General features: G+C 37.7%; 2 long non-coding RNA genes across 2 annotated transcripts in view; one reads left to right on the forward strand and one right to left on the reverse strand.

Annotated features, from left to right (window-relative positions):
* The window catches only part of LOC121074636, a 45,946-nt gene that overhangs the window by 13,648 nt on the left and 9,210 nt on the right, over nucleotides 1-23,088 (reverse strand). Inside the window, exons 3-4 of the long non-coding RNA XR_005822453.1 lie at nucleotides 22,848-22,878; nucleotides 9,363-9,529 (exon numbers count right to left, since the gene is read on the reverse strand). This is a non-coding gene — a long non-coding RNA (uncharacterized LOC121074636). The remainder of the gene's footprint in view (nucleotides 1-9,362; nucleotides 9,530-22,847; nucleotides 22,879-23,088) is intronic.
* On the forward strand, nucleotides 10,746-15,758 carry LOC121074637. The gene is made up of 3 exons (XR_005822454.1): nucleotides 10,746-10,990; nucleotides 15,263-15,323; nucleotides 15,482-15,758. It is a non-coding gene; the product is annotated as an uncharacterized LOC121074637 (long non-coding RNA).

Raw genomic sequence — 23,088 nt, forward strand, 5'->3', positions numbered from 1 at the left:
TCAGCAGCAAAGTACTTGGTGGCAGAGAGGGTTCACACTCAGGCCACAGGACTGCAGCTCCCAGGCCCTGGCAGGGGAGCACAAGTGTCCCTGTCCCACCTCCACCTTCTGATGGCCCCTGAGCCTTTGGGTCACTTCTACCCTGAACTGTCTGAAGGTTGCCACTTTCCTCCTCTTCTTTCCATGCTCCGTTGCTTTCTGATGGAATTCGGAGCTGCTTCACCTCACCCCTGCCTTCCACACTATACTGCAGAGCCATGCTCACCAAGTGAAGATGTTTCCTTTTCCATGGGGTAACCTCTGGGACCCTTTCTGGGCCTTTAATGACCTTTACCATGCCAGAACAGCATAAAGGAGGCCACTGACCTACTTTCAATATTTATTTCTACAGAATGACCTTTTCTTTTGCTTTATAAGTTTTACACTGCTTATTCCATCTATTCTCTAAGCCTTGTGCCAAAGCTGGAAAAAAAAAAAAAAAAAGGAGGGTGATGACACAAGCAAAGATCTGGCATCCCTAATATTTAATAAGGCAGAAAGAGCTCATTTGTTAGTCCCCTCTCTCCCAAAAGAAGGAAATCTCTCTTTCTTTTTTTTTTTTTTTTCCTTCCCCTCCCCAAGACTGACTGCTTAAAAGGTAGGACAGAAGGAATACAGCTGCCAGTGGATATAGCTATCTACCTACTCTCCCCTCAGTCTGCTAGGAAGGACATCTAATTTAAATGTCAGGTTTGGTCTTATCTCCGCAATAGATATAAAACAGCTTTTGTTGAGTTTATCAGTAGACCTCACGCTACCTATTTATGAACCTGTTTTCATAACCACTGTTTAAGTAGCAGCAGAACTCCCCAAATGTGATGAGTTTTTTTGAAGTCAGAAATATTACATCTGTTCATGAATAGCTTTACCTGACTTTATTGGAGGTCAGTCCAGTCCTCTTTTTTATAACTCCACTATATTCTTGAAAACCTTATAGAAACTTTTAAACTCTTTTACATTTTCCCTTGTGATTTAACATTCATTCAGACTGTTATTTTATTGGATTTGCTGTAAACTTACTTTACTTTCACAAAGGATTCAGAAATAAACTCTTGGCAAAAGTCCCTACATGAATATTTTCAAAAAGGCAGCCAAAGCTGACCCCAATTACATTTTTTCCTATGATTTGTATGATACAAAGGAGCAATACCTGGGAATTAATTTTTCTCTCTTTGACAGCAATTGCAGCACATCCAGAGACTACACCTATTTGATAGCCTAACCTACAAAAATAATAATTAAACATCAAACTACTTACCAAAGCAGTGTATTCAAGCTACTAGAGGACTGTTTACAGCACAACAGGAGAGAAATGACAAAAGAATTTATCACTGTCGTATGTCTGTTTCTTTTACCTTTTCTTGAGGTATATATATGTTCTTGTCCTGTGGAGTGCGCTATGGTAAGGTGTGTACCTCCCTTAAATTGGAAGCTGGTTATGAGTAGACAAGTTGGTGCTGAATGCTAATGCCAATCAGAGCTTTCTGCTTCACTCCCTTTTCAGCACCTGATTGCTCAGGGAGCAGTTTTCAGTACCATAGCACTTACTGCCTCTCCTGCAGTGACAGTGATTTAAAATGACTCCAGTGATTCAGACATTTCTTTTGAGAGACTCTCTCCAGGTCTGATTGCAACACAGAGACATAAAGCTACAAAATAACCCCCTACTTAATTTAAGCCAGCAACACTGACTCAAGTCAAAGGTGTGGTTGTGTTAAAAAGTTGTATGTGCCCTGGCTGCCTATGAACGATGGCTCCATTACCCCATCTTTCCAGTTCAATTCAAAGCTAGTCTGGTGTAAAACATGGCAGAAAGGCAATGATCCACCACAGCACTTAAGCATTTCTTGTTTACAGTTCCTGCATTGTTCCACTGAAGTTAATGTTACTCTTCTCCACATTTAGACTTATGGGTATGCAGTTTGTCAGTTAGCCCTTATCTGGATTTTAGAGTTTTGACACCTCCTGCAATGTTCTTGTAAATTGTCAGAGCATTTTTAAATACAGTTGCAAAATCTGGTTTGCTCTAGATGGTATTTCTAAGTGTAAAGGTAAAGCAAAGAATATACAGTGATCTCGATTGGGATAGAATGGCTGCATCATGTTTTAAGGAAAAATGTGAGATTAGTCTGACTTTTTTTTTTTTCTCCTCCCAACATCCATTCTAGCCAATTTTTACATTGCTTTTGTTTTGCAGTCTAATAAATCATAGTTAGCTATATAGGTTGATGTAATGTTACTGTAATGGTCTGAGACAAGTGCTGGTGCATTAGTTATGAAGATGAGAATGTGTAGGCAAGGACTCATTAGTGTTAACTAATGAATCCTCTAACAAAGTCACACACAATTGAGAGGAATATAAGTTACCAAAGCCTTAAGGCTCATTGCACTGACATGGTGGTCTTTAAGGGAAGCTTTGTGGCTTTTTTTGTTGTTGATTGAACGTAACTATTCACTGCCTTCCTTGCTTTTAAGAGGCAACAGTCTCTGAGTATGTTTCTGAACTGAGCTATGGTTTATGGGAGACCTGACTTTTATATGGAGTAAAAGCCAGATTTGCCTGGGAGTGATCTAAAATGCACTCTTACTATGCTGTATCAGCAGTAAAACGATGTGATCCTGCAGAGATATACAGATGTATTTTTCTGAATCTATGAGACTTCATAGCAGCAATGAAAGCCCTTAACAGCTAAATGAAGTAGGTCTTTGTACTTCAAAAAACAATCAATCCCTTGAAGACCTGAAGGAAAGCACAGGTGAGCTTTGGTTTCTGCTGAGGCTGAGAAACACAGTAGGTTACAGGGAGAAAGCTGGCATGAGCTGCTCTCATCTCATTAATACATTGTTTCCCCTTCATTTCATAGTTTCCCCTATAGCTATGAGCCCTTATTATTGTTTGTTTAAGAGCATTTTTTTCTCCAGATTCAGTGATCCTCTCCACCTTCCCATGTGAGAAAGATCCTCTGCAAGGGGAGGATTGCAGCTATTTAATTTTTGCATTTTTTATGTCGTATTCTTCTCAGAAGTCAGTGGGTCAGAAGAAGAAGAGAGGAGGCTGCATCTTTTCTGGAAAGCTGCTGAGTAAATTCAGGGGAAGAAACTTCAAGAGTCTTCAGGGACAGTGTGGGCAGACCTGGAAGCTGGAACCTGAATGCTTCGCTGCAGCTCAGAAAGTTGTGGAGACTCAACTGCTAATCATAGAAGCAACAGGCAGCTTGCAAAGGCTGTCATAGCCTTATGCCACTGGTTTACAAACCCTTTTTATTTCCATTTTCTCTTAATTTGTTGTTTTGAATTTTCCTTATTTAATAAGTTTGAGATTTTAGTCTAACAAGATCTGCTTCTAAGCTCTACTTGAATCTGTCTCCCAGGGCTATAAAGGTCTGGCCAAGCACACAAGATTACAAAGCATTTCCAGAGAACACTGTCCTGGCAATGAAAGAAGAGGAAAGCTGAGGCTCATCAATAAGTTCAAAAAGTGCAAAAGCGAGAGGCCTCATGGAGTATGCTTTGGGCACAAGAGATCTGGATACAATTTTCAACTTCAACATGTGTCAATTCACTTAATCTGTTTTGTAATCTATGCCTCCACCTATATACTGGGGATGGTGGTGTGTTCCACTTCTTTGGCTTTTTTTTTTTTTTTTAGTTACTAACACGAATAATGCTATTAATTTACTGACTGACATTCATCAGAAGCATTGAGAAAAGTGTTTTAACTGTTTGAAACCTTTACAGAGATGCAATCTCCCTTCCCCTTCAGCTTCAATTCGAAGCTGTTGAGTTGGCAGAAGTCATCTCCCATGTGAGGTGAATTTCCCTGCTTAACTCATCCCCATAACAGGAGGAGAGAGCAGTTTCCCTGCCCTACACTAGAATGTGTAAGGAGAGAATGCATCTTCCTCTTTCTGTCCTTTCTTATTGTCATAGCTGCACATTTAACCATTTATTTTTCCTGCCAAAATAGTCTTGCTCTACTTTGAAGAATAGGTTAGCAATACCAGTTGGAACTGTGGGCCAGTAAGAACGCTGACAAACTCAGAGGGAAGAAACACAAGCACTGCAGCATGCACTTTACACACAAAATGAGCCACCTTCAGAGAGCTGGCTGACCCAGCATTAGCTAATGTATACATTAAATAATTAGGATAAAATATTGCCAGGATATATGGAGTAACATACCAGGTAAACCACATACCAGCATAAATAAATGAGACTTCAACATCAATAAAGTATATAAAGCAGGATACCTTCAAGATTAGCAAAGTAATGTTATATTCAGTCTGTTTTTCCTCGAGGATTCATTTGAGAGTTTAAGTTAGAAAACTAATCCTGATATGTCATCTTGATTGAATATAGTTTAATTCTTGCTTCTCTAGATATGACTGGAAAGCTATGTTTTCTTTAGCAATCCCTCCTAACCCAGATAGTTTGGAGTAGAAAATAATTTAAAATATAGTTGATTCTTGGAAGACCAGTTCTCATGAAAGCAGATCCTTCCCCTTCCTACACTGTAACATTTTTATCAAGGCACAAAGTAGATCATGGCACAACTGGGTTGACATTCTGCACCCTAACGAACCATTACTATAAATGCCCATCAGTGGGTAATAAGTGCACAGTGTGAAAAACATGGGAAACCCTTCCCTCCTCCCCAAATCCCTGTCATGACAACCCACCCCATTTTTATTAAAAATACCAGGATATGTTTCTTACACACACACACACACAAAAAAAAAAAAGGTAAAATAAAGATAAAATTAAAGTATTAAAATCTCTTCTTTCTTTTAAGGAACAGAGTGAATGGATACAACAGTTGGCTGTCAAAGAGGAAGGGAACAAAATCTCCATGGAAATAAAATAATTTATAATCTGATTAATTTTGGTCATCATCCTCTCATTTTGTAAACCAACAGAAGCAGAACATAACGTGGAAGCTGCCAAAGGGCTAAAGAAAAACTGAATATCAACTCTACAGTTGTTTGGAAAAAAAAAAAAAAAAAAAAAGCTCCTGGTGAAGACTTCCCTGGACTAGCAAAGAGCTCCACTTACTGGCAGATGCAGCCCCTGAATTATTGCTTCCCACTTAATTATGGAGCCAAAAGTAAGCAGCAATAAATCAATTACCCAGTCGATCAACCCAGAATAAGAGAATTACATTGCTTAAAAGTACCTGGTGACAGCTCACACATCCTTTCAAATATACTTCCTGGTTTGAAATGAAACTTCTATCATGAACAAGTACATAGAAAAAATGTAAAGTGGCACTTAAGCAAAGTGGCAAAGCAGAGTGAAGGATGATGCAAAGCCCACTGGAGTCTTTCCCTTGCCATCAATAGTTCTTGGCTCAGCTCCGATATGAAAGTAAGGCTGAGATTTTGACACTATCAGTAATTTCTTTACTATATCCCCAGACTATTAAAGACTGATATATTGACATTTAGTGGTCAAAAAAAATCAATTCAAATTATGCATATATTTTGCATATCCTAGTGTGAGATGAATGCAAGATACAAATTTTTTTCCCTGATAGTGTAATGCTGCATAACAATGTGCCTTTTTTTGTTGATTTTTTTTAATTGCCTTTATTTTTCATTATAACATTATGCTTTTCCCCTTTGAAGCAAAGTTGAACATGGATAGTGATTTTATCCAACACTTCTTCAAAAGTACCTCATCAGTGTTCACTCATGTGGATGAAATTACATTTCATGGTGTATAACAGGATATTTTGCATATAATGAATGATCAAAAACAATTTTGTTCTATGCCAGAAGTAAATATAAAAGTATACTGTTCTTTGCATTCGTTTCATTAAAAATTAGAATTGATTTTTCTAATGCTTGGGAGGATCTTGTGTAATAACATAGTGATAACACTTCCTAACACTTTCCTAGGAAGGGGATAAGAATGATAAACTTTTAGGATAAATAGCACGAGAACTAGAGCTGAGCTAAAAATATTTTAAAGGACATTAATCATAAACCACTTATTTACTCAAATTATACAACCCTAATTATACAAAGCGCAAGCACCACAAAGAGCAAAGTTTACCCAATGAATTTTACCAAGATCACTATAAAAACATTCTGATTTTTCTGATTAGCTGTCTAAATTGGTTTGATGTTTTGTGGCAAGTTTTTTTAATCGATCAAGGACAGACTGTGGAACATTACTTGTACTTCATCCCCTTTATTCACAGGTTGCTTTTTCACAGTGAACACTGATAACCTGGAATGTTATCTCTATCCTTTAGTCAATGCACACACCCCAATAAGCAGATTGTCCTGAATGAGCTATTGGAGTAATATGCTCTCAGGCTGAGGAAGCATTTAATGTGCAAACTTCATCACAAACAGCGTTCAAAAGGCATGAACTTAAAGATAATTTAAGTGCCCTCTTAAATTTGTGCTCTGATTGCTTCCATCGCAGAAGTAGTGTGAAGGATTTAGAAAGCTCTGCTCATTCCCTTGCTGTGCTGAGCACTGTTCTTCTTCACTCAAATTACTCACACTTTGGCACATTGTTTGCAGCCTGTCTTGTCTTTTAGTTAATTAAGTTTGGATTTTTCACACACATGCTCAGGAATAATGCCACAGTACTTGAGGTTAGAATCAGATCCACACAGGCCTTGCTTAAATGTACACATATGAGAAAGTAATAGTATTCCTTTTGTCTAGCTGGTTTAATTAGCTCCTTGGCAATACTACTGCAAACAGAAAGTTATCCTTCTGGTGCATCGATCAGTGTCTTACATGAAACACTCATTTTTTAAAAAGCAATATTCAAGGAAATAAGCATATAGGAATTAATTTAAGATTTCGAATTAATGTACAGTAAAACTCCTGCCGCATTACTCAGTCAGAAGTATGATCTGGTTTAAGGAAGAGCAAGTACAATAATTATGCAGCTTTCACCACCCAACAGAAGCATGCTGGCAAGATAATAGGCAGTAACATGATAAGCTTCCTTTATTTGTGGACAGAGAATTGGGAAACAAGTTTAATTCTTTTTCCCTACCAAATATTATACAAATGGCCTCTAGAGGGATCCAGGTTATTGCTTTTCTGCTAAAATCTCTTAGGCATTTTTTTTTGTTTTTGTTGTTATTACTTCTGAAAAAGTGTATCATTCAACTAGAAATAATGATGCAAATATTTCATATTAATGGGTGATGGAACTACAGAGCTCACGACCTAAGAGAAACCTTTTGAAAATACAGCTATTACAAAACATGGAGGGCAAGGTTCACATCCAGTAGAAGTCCTGTCCCAAGCAATCAGCTCACATCACATTGAATAAAACAAAGAAAACCAAAGAAGTGCCTAGACATTTAGCTGTCTATCTGAAACTCACCTGAAGTCACCATTTTGCACACTTAGATTAGGAATGTGGTAAGAATTAAGCTCATGTTTCCGTGGAATGAAGTAGTTCGTGTTTCAGCTCCTAGAACACTAGGACAGAATTATTTCACCTGGTTTACATTTTTACTCCTATGTTTTTAATATAGCATGCATATAAAGTTAACCAAAGGGCATGACTTTCATTCTATACTGTCTATATTCTATTTATACCATATTCTGGTTTGACCAAACAATGGACAGGTAGCTTCAAAACAGCTTCAGAATTCAGTCTAGCAAGCTTTTGGGTAGATTCTACTGAATGTGCACTTTGCATGCCATTAAATGTAATTGTAATTATAGGCATACAAAAATGCCTGGGTGCACAGGTGTTATATGAAGTCCTCAACATGCTCCAACTCAGTTTGCAGCAACATCTTCAGTTTCACGCTCTGCTAAAAGCACATTTTCAGGGTGCCTATCAGAATACTGTATGAAAATACCTAGACAATTTCTTGACAAAAGTGTGGTTTGGCTTCTACAAGCTGAGACGGAGATGGAAAAGGGTAAAAGAAAGGTTACACCAAGGCCACCTTGATCCCCACCCTTTGGAGGTAACAACAGGTCACAATTCTGCCGTTAGACATGATTTATTGAAACTGGAACCTCTGAGCAGACTTCAGTTTGCATAATACAAGATACTACAAACGCAGTCCAAAACCAATATGGTCCACTGAGTTTGAATTTTCATTGAACTGTACTGCTCTTGTCAGATTACTAATGTATGTCCTGATAGCATAAATGGTGATAGCACATCAATACAGAACTACAGTTTTGTGGCGTGGGCATTTGGTGGGGGTACAGATGGTGTCACTTCATAGAACACAGAACACAACACGAGATCCACAAAGGTGTCTGCTGTTTCTGACATACCTTGTCAAAAACCGTAAAATGCAAATAAATTGTCTTTTCCCTGACAAAATTTTGTGGAGATAATTTGTTAGTATCTGGGAAGTGCTTAAGTGAATAGACCACAAATTCAGGTAGAAAAACTCTACAAATTAACTCACACCTTACATATAAACGAAAGGCATGATCCTCCTCCAGAGAAACCAATGACAGTTTTTGTTTCTAACTCAAAAGGCACATTGTGCAGTTAAAGCCTCCTACTGTTGCTTTTTGTTTTAAAATTCAGCTTGCAAATAAAAGAAAAAAACATTTAATTAAAAGTTCTAGTATAAACCAGGCAAAGTTGTCTTATGCTTTATTGTGTGCTTTGTATAACATTAGAAAAGCTGCAGAATTAAACATTTAAGTTTCTTCCTGAGGGTAAAATAATAAAACAAACAACCATAAACTGGAATCTAAACAAAAATTTCTCATTTTACCAAGCATGCTGCTAGCTGAATTACTTGATTACACCTTCTACAATTTAATAATCTAGACCATGAAATATCTCCTGAACCTACTAGCTTCAAAACTGTTAACCTCCAATGAAAAATGACAGTGTTTTTCCATGTGTGGATTAAGTAATAGTACCCCTTACTAAAACAGGAACATTTCATTTATTGTCTAGCTGTTATTCCTACATAAATTTTTCTCTCCTTGTAGTTTTTGGGTACTGTCTACAACTATAATGGAAAAATAATTTGTTTTTCCCTAGTTGGAATTCAAAGAAGTAGTTAAAAGGTTAGGGTTCGTTCTTTCTTTCTGGAATTTGAATCTGCATTTCTGCTACTTAGTTAATGCTATATACATAAATATATGATCCTCTTGAAGGATTTTGATAACCAAATTCTAACCATTCCCATTCTAGTGGATTAGTGGATTTTCCCTCATGATCTCAGTACGAAAAGAAAGGTTTTTTATGTGATTTTCCAACTCAACTAATTAGATGAGATTCTTCACATAAGTCAGGTCTACGTGTCATATTGTCCGTCCCCCTCCTCCCCCCCAAAAAAAATATATATAAAAAAAGTTTACCTTACAGTGGGACTCAGAAACTTCAGACATGTTGGGTCTCTGCTGTGTTCAGTCCAGAGGTCCTGAAGATCATTCAAACCCATTGTACCTTATCGGTTGGAGTAGGCCCCACATACAGCCAAAGATGCAGGATTTCTCACATCATACAGTAGCATAAATCATCCTGGCTGGAAGAAAGAGGATATCAAGTAATTTTTGTTTAGGAAAAAAAATCCTAAAAGTAGAGACCATTATTGTTGTGAATTCTCCAATCTGCAAAACATAATCAAAAAACAGACCCAAAAGCAAATTAATGTGCTGCTACTGAAATGAAATTCAAATAACTGTAACATCAAACAGCTAATAGAAGAAACAGATCAAAGAATTTGCAGCAAAAGAACAAAACTGTTCCTCTCCAACCTCACAGCAGAGCTAAGCCAATTTTTAGTAGCACATCTATTAATGATCATATATTTTCACTAATGAAACTCTAAGTGCTTTAAAGGGCAAAGGCTGTTGGTAGCGCTTGCCTTGTGCATTGCTAAGCACATTTCCAGCACTTAGAAATTACATATGCCAGAAGAGAAAACAAACCTTACAAAATGAATATTCCTTAGAACTGACAGGCATGTGCATATTCATTCGAAGTAAAACTTCATCCATTTCTGAAGGGTGTAAGTTTTTAGCTGGATGATTTCATACAATTTTAACTCTAAATAGTTACATGAGGTGACTAGATAGTACAAACTGGTCATGAATTCATACAAAATTCACAGATAAGAATGTTTACTGAAAAGTACAGCCATTTCAAACTATTTACCTTTTTAAGTATTTACCTTTTAAAGTAAAATCCATATACCCATAAACTGTTTTAATCTCAATAAATGTTTTGCTAAACAAACTTTTTTTTGTCTTTTATTTAACTTCAGGAAGAATAAGGACCGTTTTGAGCAAGCCTAAAATGCCTCCCTTCTTCACTCAGCCATTAACATCACCTCAAACAATCTGACTAACTGACAAACTGAATAAATAATGGTATTCTAGGTTTTACCAGGTTTCATCCTTAGAGGTCTTCAGTCAAATTTTCTTAATACAATTTTTCTTATTATAACTCTTGTTTACTTCTTAGATTTTTTTTTTTTCAATATCCAACTCACCTCTACTTCAGATCTTTGCTCAAAATCTGTTAGGGTTTTTGGAAATAATCTATTGCCTCCTTCCTTTTTGGTTCACTATTTACTATGCGCTGTTAACTCCCTTCCCAACGTTTACATGAAAAGTGAAAAATGTTTATTATTGTGTTCCCTTACTGTGCAATGGTACTTTTTGTCTTTGAAGAGGATATAGCCTATGCTCTTAAAGATGCTTTGTGATACTTCTACATCCTCTTTATGTATTAATAACGTTAGTAGCTCTAGTTGTCACATAAAATCTCTAGAAAGTAGGTGTTTGTTTCCTGAAAGATTTCAGCATAACTTCTTTGTATATATTCTCCTATCTTGTCATTATCCATTTTGTCTCCTTATCTGCCCTTTGTCACAGAATTTGTATCTCCAGATGAACCCTGAGTAGAGAAAAAAGGAGAGAAAGAGCTGCAATTTTAGAAGAAAACCAAGCCTACACATGGAACTCTTCCACAGAAGTCTAAGGTTGGTGACATAAATAACAGACAGGAGAAGAGCTTTCCCATTTCCAGGAACCTTTTTCCTCAGATATTTAACAGGATTCTGCTGTGCAGTATAAAGATACACAGCTGAAAACAAGTTCTCTTTCCCTTAAACAAACAAACAAAACATTATTTTGGGCTTACCTGGCATTGTGACTAATCAGTTTCCTTCGCCACTTTTTAACCTCAGTGGGGATGAAGTCAGAATGTGGCAGGTATTGTAGATGACCAAATTGCTTCTTTTTAATTTGGTGTCAAGCTCTAACAAATCTGCAGTATTTCTACCCACACCTACACATATTCCAAGTTTGCCAAACAAAGAATTGGGTTAAAATTTGAAAAATAGAGATTAACTTCTCGCATTTAATTTGAGCACAGCTCAAATGCTGGATTTGAAATAGTGCCTCTCGTACATGTATGCAATTTACCACCATAATGCCTTTTATTCTCTTTTCATGATCCTGGGTGATTTCGTGCAAAATTCCTTGGCTATTCACTTACCGAGAATTTAATTGCACTACAATTTACATTTCACCTTCTCACATTTTGTTTTATTAGGCTTGTGTTATGTCTCTTAGGACAACAAGAGACAATATCCAGCAGATACGTTTCCCATTTTTACTAGGTAGGAATGAGAAACTTCTGCTTTTAAGGAGTGTTCATGGAATTTTGCTGGAATCCACAGAACCTCCAGGAAAACGTCCTTGTTAACTGAAATAAGAATTGTGATCAGTATGGCAGCTGTGGCACTCTCCTGTGAATGTCAGCCAAAAGTAGCTGTGATTCTGGAAGAATTGCATGGGAAGTGGATTTGGAGAATTTACGTGGCTGTTATTTGTGTCAGATGTGACTGACGATGTGACTGACAATGTGGCTGCTTGTTTTTCTACCTGCATTGAAGAAAAACACTTTTACGTTTCCCAAAGCGTAGGGGCACTTTGCCTGCAAAAGGCCTGCAAATGGAGGAATGGTTTAAATTTTAAGAAAAACATACTGGCCATAGAAAAACTAGAAATCATAAGTCAGAGAGACCATAGGATAAAGGCAGGGGACAGTGAGCAGTTTTAGTTTTAGTTTCCTACAAGTTCATATCTTGTCGCCAGGTTCCTCAGTGATATAAGGTCTGACTGAACCTTCCCTCGGCATCGTGTTTGTACCAACTTCCCTCACAAGAAACTCTTTGATACCTAATAATAAAATCATTCAGATTTTTTGCTTTTGAGAAAGTACACTAAGTTTCCCTCTTCTACTTGGCTTATTTTCAAGTGTACTAATTACTTGCATGAATATCTGTGAGACTTCAATTTATAGCAACTAGTCAATGTGTTCAAAAGCTAGTAGGGGAATATAGACAAACACTCACCCATGCACTGGAGGACAATAAGCAGGACACAAGTCTCATTAGCTTCAACACTGTTCAACAACAGCTTGTCTCAGAACTGGAAACAACCAAATTTCTTTGCTTAAATTTCAAGAGACTCATTCAGATAAAGTATTCTCTACAGCTACTAAACAACTGCAAAAGTATTTTTGCTGGTCTGCCAGCAAGACATTTCTATTTCCTGGAATCAAGATGGACTGTAAAAAAGCAATAGACTTGCATCAAATAACAGAGATCATGAAGCAGTTTGTTTCTAATGATTAAGTCATAAAAAGTTCGTGGCAGCATATTAAGCCTTCAAGCCAGTCAAAATGCTTTCTTTGCCAACAGAAAAAAAATTTCTTTCTTTTCTCCACTCAGAAAATCAGCTAATTTCAATGGCGTTTGCTAGGGAGCAGTCACTCCGTATCTGACTGCCATGTGTCTTGGTAATAAAACAAACTGAATAAATTAACATTGCTATACTAAGCAATGCATCTAGTCGTGGTACAATTTCCTTTTTTTTTTTTTTTTTGACATATTCCCTAGAACAATCAAGTGCTTTGATTTCTATCTCTTTGTAATACATACAATATATTCTAGCCACTGGTGTCTGCCTAATTACAGGTTCTTGCTTGATTCTTACTCAATCCATAGAGGAAGTAAGGGAACACTTGTTCTGCACTGTTGCACTTGCCCTGCAACAGTGGCAGTTTCTCCCTTAATGTTACAAAGAAAAAGTCCACTGTGAAATTTTGTATGCTTAGGGCTAGGTCCGCAGTTATATTACTTTATTGTTAATACTATTGCTCAGAAGATAGCATAAAAAGAGTTATTCTCAAGTAGAAATATTTGTATTGGTATATTTTCAGCTCCTGAACATCAGCTGAGATTACTGCTTTAGGCCATTCCAGTGATATCAATCAAATTTTTTTTTTGTGAGGTAGCAAAGCAACAAGATAAAGTACAAACTTAACCAATGGGATTTGCTTTGATGAGTATATGGTTATTTAATAACAAAAGACATGATGCTGCAAGTGTAAATGTAGCACAGAAAAAATGTCCTTGAATAGTGGACAAGAATATTCTGAATGCCCTGGATTCTAAATCTTTCATTAAAGATTTAACTGAATCTGGTATGGTTTCTATTTTTTCTAATTCAGATTCCTTTTTTTTTAAAAAAAAAATTAAAGAGGACATCTGCATTCCTCCTTTAGGTGATATGACTTACCTTCAAAAGCTGTTTGCATTTTTATCTTCTAAAATTATACTGAATGAAATGTGTCCACACAGAGTTTGAACCATAGTCTTGAAAGAGAACTTAACCACTTGAACAAACTGTGAATGGTACTTAAAAATTATCTGGTCCCTTCCACCCTAATAGTGCTGTTCACTTGGGTACACACACAAATAAAAAGCACATTCTTAATTAGCTCATCTGAAAGAAGTGCCTCCTAAGCGTATCTTCCCATGCTCTGTTTATAATTGTGAAGTTGTCATCCTAAGGGAAAAAAACACGACTGTTTTCATGTTCTGCTATGCAGTCTTAAGCTAATGAGTTTGCACTTGGACTTATTCATTAACATGTTTTAAATTCTTTGTATAAAAATCTTGCCCAAGACTCTGTTAGTGAGAATCTAATACAATATGTTAAGATTTAATGCCTTCAACTTTCTGAAAAGATTATGGTGATTACTTGGCTGAGTAACATATGTCCATAGTCTTGATGAATTTTGAATGCTACTCTCACTGAAAAATGGAAAGTGGACTATTTTAAGCAATCACATTGATTGCTTCTACTTACGTGTTGAACAGGAGAATGAAGCTTATCATTCTAAATTCATTTCAGTATTAAGGTAAAATGCTATCCAAGTTTTAAGTGCATGACTATTGAGAACATCTATTCCTAAGTTAAAAAACAGAACCAAATACTTTTTACTTTTCAAGAAAAATAAGTCTTAAAATTAAGATGTTGAAGATGCAGAAAAAGACTGTAGATATGACAATCATAACTTTTCAGTAAGTAAAACGCCTTTCAAAATGTGGCTGGCTGTAGCAATGCAATGCAAATAACATCTGGTCAAAGATATGATAAATTTTCTGGATGTCAATACAACTTAAATCAATCTTACTCTCACAGCAGAAGTAACAGCATAATGTACAGAAGTGTATATATCAGCTTACGTGGCCACTGGGTTGATCAACCGCAAATACTACGTAGGATTGTTAAGCTACAGGAAAAACATATTGCTGCACTGGAAATAGACAGCTGCCAGCATGTTAATATAGTTATAAGAAGCCAGCTGAGTACGTCTCATTTATAACTATGAATTTTAGCAGGGTCTAAACACTATTAGCATTAAAGTGAGAAAAGTCTCCACCAGATTTAGACAACTAGCTGAACCTCAGAGATAGTTTGGAGCATGCTGAATTCAAAAGAAACACTTAGGGTGCTACCGCTTTCTGAAAAGTCCATTTTGAGTTCTTTGTTTACATTAGTAGTGCATTTAAGCGGATTGAAAAACAAAAAGCATGTTCACAGAATGTCGGAACCACACATTTCTCAGCTATTTTCAAATGTTACAAACAAAACTCAATACAAACACATCAGAAGGAAGAAAAAAAAACTAAGTATAATAGCTATGCTTTTGTCAGTCCACTTTCTCTGTGATGCAATGATTTCTCAGGTAAAGAATTTGCCTGAAAACTGTATCTGTGTAGCATTACATTTGATGAGTTTCATTGTTATAACATTATAGCTGAAGGCTGATCAATATCAAATTACCTTGAACAAAAGCCAAGTCTGCAGCACAGTTGGACCACTGCATTGTGATCAAGGTAAAGATGTAATTTGTAAGTACAAATCAATTCTCTTTTTCATTTGTTACCTTACAGTTGAAGTTGCACTTGATTCTGAGACTTGGCTTCAAATCCTGATCTGCTGTTATAGAAAAAGGTAGTACAAATCATCAACCTTCTTCGCTATACACGAAGATAACCTCATATATAACATAAACATCACATGTATAAAGTAGTATTCTTTCAATAAATATTATTGATCCTTACCCAAGCCATTGATAGAATCATTTACAACCAGACACTTTTTTCATTCAGGCACCGAAGACCTCTGGAGCCTGTAGTATTCCACATGGTAATGACATATTCTACCCATATTACAGCTGAGGGTAAATGCAAGTACGCTGTTTTTTTCTACTACTAATTCAGCTGCTTGGGCACTTCTCCTCTGGGTGTTACAAACTGGAACATCAAACAAAAGTAAAAACCATCCAGCTCTTATTCCCATTAAGCCCCTACTGCTGAGGCCAGGTGGAGATCCCCCAGCTTAGGTTAGTATATGACTTCTCTAGTAGGACTAGGTTTAAGGTTTATGTATCACTGGAATAGGTTTAGCAATATAAACGGTTCTAAAAACCTTTTCAAACCCACCTTAAGGTAAAACCCCTATTCCTGATTCTGATTGTATCACAGTTATTGTAAACACATTTCTGGCATCAGGAGTTGACATGCAATCTCTATTTGGTAAACTTCAGTTTAAATCCTGCCTGTACCAAGATTTCAATCAATGCTGTTAAGTGGCTGGATAACCTGGCTTTCTTTCTGGACTATATATTTAGTCCTTCTATGAAGTTTCCTTCAAATGGATCCAAACTCACAGTACACTGAATATGGACTTTCTACACCATTGCATACTCACCTCTGGGACGTGGGTTTGGGCAAGCACTACCGTCAGCCCCCACAATGATGATGCTTATGGAAGTTCCAGATTTAAACACAGTCTTAAAACAAACTGTTCATTGCTTTGTTAGAGCAGAGTTTGGGTGTTCTGTATTTCACGGGATTATGCCTATAACAGATATGTTTAATTATCCTGATCCAGGTTCAAATGGATTACTAAAACCTAGAAAGCTTTTACAGATAGAAGAAATCAAACTGGGTTACGCTTCCAGTCATTTATCTTTTGCATATTCACTCCATGAGGAACCAACAATACCACGCAGAGTTTTATACATTCACAGTGAAAAAAACTTACTGGTACAATCACAGGTAATAAAATCATGCCTCAAATAGAAAAAAAAAATAACCTCTCAGCTATTCAAATGAGCTCTGCAAAAATCTGGTATTGCATCTGGAATGAAAAATTATTTATAATCAGTTATAATTTACTGATTCATAATCATTCCCCACACTATTTCAAATCTTACTTAAAATAGAAAATTACATTATTTTGGGAATCATTACAAAAAAATTCTATTCTTTGCTTTCTTATTCTTCCTTCTTCCCTCCCCTCTCTCCTTTATATCTGTTGAAAATTTTGGGTATTAATTTTTTATGAGATACTATTCAAGTCCTTTGCTCATTAATACTAACTTTTGGAAAGCGTAGTTTTCAATACACCATTGTGTACAACTTCTTTTTTTTTTTTTTGGCAGTGGGGCGGAAGAGGGAATTTGTCTTGGTGCTTTTGGTTTGACATAGTGTAGTGGGTTTACGTAGCGAGGTTTTGGTAGCAGGGGGCCATAGGGGTGGCTTCTGTGAGAAGGATCTAGAAGCTGCCCCATGTTAGGTAAGGGCCCCACTGCTGACCAGAGCTGAACCAATAAGTGATGTTGTTTTGCGCCTCTGTGAGGGCATATTTAAGACAGGGGAAAAAAAAAAAAAAAAAACACGCTGCGCCACACAGCAGCTGGGAGAGTGAGAGGAGTGAGGAACAGCCTTGCAGGTGCCAAGGTCAGTGAAGAAGGAGGGGGAGAGGTGCTCCAGGCGCCAGAGCAGAAGTCCCCTGTGGCCTGTGGTGAGGACCATGGTGAAGCAGGCTGTCCCCCTGCAGCCCATGGAGTACCACAGTGGAGCAGGGTTCCACGCTGCAGCCCGTGGAGGAGACCACCATGGAGCAGGTGGACCTGCACCGATGGAGGCTGCGGCCTGTGGAAGACCCCTGCCGGAGCAGATTCCAGGCCGGACCTGTACCTTGTGGAGAGGAGACCACGCAGGAGCAGGTGACCTGGCAGGAGCTGCTGCCTGTGGGGGATCCAGGTTGGAGCAGTTTGCTCCTGAGGGATGGACCCTGTGGTACAGACCCATATCTGGAGCAGTTCTTGAAGAGCTGCTGCCTGTGGGCAGCCCACGCTGGATCAGTTCACCGAGGACTGCATCCCGAGGGAGGGACCCCACAGCACAGGGGACAGGAGTGACCGAGAAGGAGCGGCGGCAAAGAAGCGCTATAGACTGACCATAACCCCCGTTCCCCTGCGCCGCTTGGGGGGAGGAGGTGGAAGAGGGTGGATGGGGGGGAAGGTGCTTTTGGTTTCTTTCCTTTGTTTCTCGCTTCTCTAGCTTGTTAGTAATAAGCAATAAATCTTACTATCTCCCTATGCTGAGTCTGTTTTGCCCGTCACAATAATTACTGCGCGATCTCCTTGTCCTTATCTCAACCCTTGAGCCCTTTTCATTGTATTTTCTCCCCATTCCTCTTTGAGGAGGAGGAGTGAGAGAGTGGTTGTGGTGGAGCTCAGCTGCCCACCCGAGTAAAACCACCACACATAGTTATAATCACAGCTAACTCTATCTCTAACTCACCAATTAATATTACACGTGAATTGCTTCTACTGTGCTGCTCTTTAACAAAACAGTCCGTAGTCTCATGTCAGCTTCTTGTTGAAAGGCATCTTCCCCAAACAGTATTCTTGCATATATGAACATATTTTTGAAAGCTTTTTAAAGAATACCAGCTGTTGAAGCCTTGCAGCCTAGCACAACTTTGTTACAGACTTCAGCCTTCCCAGCCATTTCTTCTTTTTTTTTTTTTTCCTGGAAAAATTTGGAAGTATTCCAGTTGTTGGTTGAAATTCATCTCACCTGACTGCACCTACTGAAATGTGATGGATAAGATTTACTTTCAGTCATCTGAAGATATTCCTCTTTTGACAGATACATGGATAAACTTGCGTATGGAAGTGCTTGCGTGTGTCCATTCTCCAAGACCAGAATAGTCACCAGAGAGAGCAATACTTTCAGAAGGTGATTCTCCTCATTTTAAGATTTATATGTCTACAGGTAGATGAGATAGGACCAAACACTCTCTTCCATAACAGCTAGTCCCAAGCTGGGGACTTCAGGCATTGAACTTTTTGTCAAAAATTTAGCTTGCCAATGATTCCCAATACAGATGAGTAAGTCAGAGGTGCTCCAAACAAATGGATTGATTTCTGTCAATCCACATCATGTGAAATACTGCAGACCTGAAAAAGTTACATGTTGTCCATCAAAGGACAGTTTCTGCAGTCCTTGCTAGCTACCCAAAACGTACATGCAGCCCATTCGATGCTATGATACCACCCCTTCACAACACAGTTAAGAAATGAGGATTTTTCTCTTTTCATGTAAATGTTGGGAAGGGAGTTAACAGTGCATAGTAAATATTGAACCAAAAAGGAAGGAGACAATAGATTATTTCCAAAAACCCTAAAAGATTTTGAGAAAAGATCTGAAGTAGAGGTGAGTTGGATATGGAAAAAAAAATCAAATCCTTTTCACTCCATATCTTGCCTCATATTTTTATATCACTTTTACTGTTCTACCCTTTCTAAATATGAGGATTTACTAAAAGCTCCAGGGGAGGCTGGCCACTGCTGATATTTCCTATCAGTATATTTAATTCCAGAGATATAGTAAGTAAACAAGCAAACAAATAAATAAATAGGAATGAGGGTCTGGAGTTGACAATGTAATATCTGAAACTTGCTGTTATGATTAGGGTGTCTTTCTTCCTCAAGCAACCTGGACTTTGTTATACACAGGCCAAGCTGTAAATCAGAAGGTATTGGATATTTCCAAAGCTATAAACAACATCAAATTATGTGGCTTTATCTTAAAGAATCATAGGCAGAGAGAAATTAGGGATGGAAGTCTTATTAAACTGTCTAGTTCAATCTCTGCCAGCATGGGATTATTCCCTGGAATGTGTTTTGCAGCACATTATCCACAACTGTTTCCATATGTGATTTTTGCTCTGGAAAGAGCTTATAAAAGTGATCTGGTATAGTGTTGTTCTGACTGAACCAATGATTTCTGTCTCAGTTGCACGAAGTTTAAAGAAATATTTTTTTCCTTTCAGTTGAAGATATTCATTCTTTCAATCATACACACTGTCACTTCTAATAGATGCTCTGTGCTACATCCTCACCTTTACTTGCACTGTGTAACTCCACATTATGCCTCAGCTCACTCTGATTGCCTTAGGCATACCATGATACAGGAAAGAGGACTGAGGTAACAGCACAGGTAAATGCTTTATCAGAGATAAAGCCATACAGATTCTTTGTACTACATACATCTGCAGTGAGACTTACATTAATACTGTATCTTCCTTCCACAGCTGCTCCTCTCTTATTTTTGAGACCACATATTCTGAATCTTGACGTAATAAATCCTTCATTATTCTCAATTTCCTTCTGATATCACTACTGAAATTATTCAGATACTGCTATCATTCTTCCCAAGAGACCTGTCTTTTAGCTTTAGGTCAGTTACATGAACCCTGAAGCTGCTGAGAATATTATTCTGCCTCAGAGTAAGCTGGTTTGCTATTAGTTTAGTGCTCCTTCATCTTCTCTTCGAAGGAAGTGTGACATTTTCATTTATCTTTTTGATTTTATTCAGTTCCTTTTTTTTTTTTTTTTTCCTTCCATTTCACAGTTTTAAACTTAGAGTTCCTTCTAGAACTGGAACGTAATTTTTATTTTCTGGACCAGAGTGACCGAAGAGGCTAGGTGTTTTTGCCAGGTAAGATTTATCTCTGCCATTTCTATAGGTTATTTCAGGCTCCATGTAAGTACATGGTCCTCTTCACATTATTATCTGACTGTCCACAGGCTTTAAGGTCGGATGCAGGCTGGGTGTTGGGGAATGATGCTCATGCTTGCTGATGGCAACGAGCAGATGCGTGCCCACCGGAGCACTGACTGGAACTGCTCTTCTGGGATTTTGTCACGATTCTCAGCCTATCCATTTCTTATTATTATAATTATTCCCCCCATTATTTATCATATTCCTGCTCTTTGAAAGCTTTGCAAATTTTAATTATTTTTTGCTGAATCCGAAACAATTCCAATTCCAATGCCATCAAGCTGCTTTTTAATTGTTAACAACTAAAGGGTAGGGTTACATTCTTACCACTGCCAAGACATGTCAGCAGCTCTGTATCCGCAACTTTAACACAAATCATGTTTTTTTTTTTTTTTTTTTTTTTTCCTCAGTCTTCTCTGCTTGCCTGTCAACATTGGCTTTACTGAGGCTCTTCACAATGTCCTTATGCTGTTTCAGTACTGTGGCAGGCAGGCAAGCACAAAGCATACCACAAGTGTCTTCGGGAAACTTGACTTGCTTCTTAGATGAAGCCTTCTTGCAGACAACCTGTTGGGCACTCTGGTGCTGTAAAACTAAATGTATGGATGCAGAGATCTGCTTGCCCCAAGACTTGCACTGAGGTGCCTACATTTATATTTGCTGTTTCTCTACTGTATGACCAAGTCAGGCTTAAAAAATGCAGTGTAGGTTTAATGGTCACTACCTACAGATTCTCTGTCACCAAAGCAGGGTTACACCTCTTCGTTTCACTGCATTCTTCTTTTCTCACAATCACAGTGGCATCCTTGGCGATGGAGTACTTATGAAAATCCTACTTTGCATTTTCCCGCTGTTTTCTAGTCTGAAGCTCATCTTGCCTGCTGCAGATTCCTTTGCCTCATCTTTCATATCTTACAAGAGAAGAATGTACTCTGTCAGTCCTTATTCTAGCTGCAGGCTGTACTGCAGCCTGAGGCTTCCAGATGCATTTTATAGAGAGAGGGCTGCATCGACTGCAGCGGTTAAAACATTAAGCAGACACTTGGGGAACCTCAGATGTATTTTTACTCTGTCACAGTCTTGCTGAAGGACTGTGGCCAACTCCTGGAACCTCTTTTTGCTTCAAGCTTCCCCATTTTTTACATGAAGATGATACTGGCTTCCTTTATAAAATGTTTTCTTGCCTACTGAAGAAAAATATCTTGCAAGAGAAGTGCTATTATTGCTTCTCTCACACAACCCTTGCTATTTTCTCATCACAGTCACAGGAACAGAAGCATTATAAAGCAAGTACCTGAGAGAGGAGGTTCCCTCTAATAATGGGAGTGAAAGGCCCAGAGCCTTTGGCATCTGCACCAGAATGGCAGTGGGTCTGCCAATGCTGCATGTTTTGCAACTTTCAGCTTTCCAAAAACTTTCCAGTCCGAGTATTTATTTATTTTTTTAATGCTGGAGAAAAAAAGGAGAGAAAATAAGATCTGGATAATTTTCATGTTGTACCATCTGTGATTTCTGTTTCCGATTCACTTACAACAGTAAACTTTTCCAGTCGTGTCATCCAAAAGAACTGGAAAATGTCCGTTCTAGTTGTTTTCACTGAGTGGATGTTCAACTCCCTGAGGATGAAGTGTACCGATGTAAATTTACTGTGATAGAGTCACACTGCTGCTGATTGTTGCAGAACTACCACTGAGTAGTAAATGCTTCACTGCTCTGTTACCCAGGGGGCTGAGCATTAACTACACTATTGAACAGCAAATGCTTATCATCCCCTATAATTCAAACTATATAAATCACTGAAAAGACACAATGTGCCTGCAGGGAACTCACATGGTCTATAAAAATGTAAAAATCTGAACTATATTTAGCTGACAGACCTATACTTAAAAAAAAAAAAAAAAAGTATTCAAATGATAGTCTTAAACATTAGCTTCATCTACTGAAGCTTTGGTGGTGTTTAATCTTTTCTGCAAACATTTTCATCTTTAACAACATATTTAAAAAAAATAGGATTAAAAAGAAAAAATTATTACTTTCTTCTTTGCCTACACTCTCTCTCTCCTTCAAGCATTCACACATCATGTAGAGTGATCTCCTTTAAAAACACTGTTAGAGCACAGTATTTTTCTTTCTTGAGCATCTCTGTCTACTTTGTTTAAAAACCACTAACAGAAGGTTTAAAATATCATGGTAGTAAAACATGCATCCATCAAAAGGAGGGGACACGATTACCTTCTGTTTAAAGACAGGTCTTCTCATAAAGGACTTATGCAAGGATCACTGTACTGAAATATGAAAAGCAAGTTAAAACATTCTTTCTGAGGAACTGTACTGTGACCGAAGTAATAAACTTTCACTCCTGGATAAGCAAACACTTAATCTGAAGTGGACACAAGTAGGTTCATTACCATCAATGAATTACTCATACTTGTAAAGTTAAATACACACAAGTATTTGCAACATCAGAGGACTTTATAATAACCTGGTGGTGCATATTCCTTAACATATACATCAAATAACTTTTGTTCCTCCTTTTGGCCTCAACCACGCAATAACCTTTGGATCGGCCTCACCAGCCTTGTTGTAATTATCACGGACTGATTATGCTACTTACTGCAGAGCTGACTCTTCAGTAATATTCTCCACTAGAAAACAAAAACATACCAAAATGCCTATCAGTAGAGAAATAAAACATGTTGACCTTTAATACACAAATTAAATTACACAAAAAGACAAAGAACAAAACCAGATGAGAAAACCCTCAAGGGAGAACTGGTATTGGACTTGCTGAATTCAAGCAATTCAGAAATTCTGAATTCTAGCATTCAGAGCACTGATGAAAGAGATGGTTCAGA

This window comes from Cygnus olor, chromosome 9 (assembly GCF_009769625.2).
Source record: "Cygnus olor isolate bCygOlo1 chromosome 9, bCygOlo1.pri.v2, whole genome shotgun sequence".
NCBI lineage: Eukaryota > Metazoa > Chordata > Aves > Anseriformes > Anatidae > Cygnus > Cygnus olor.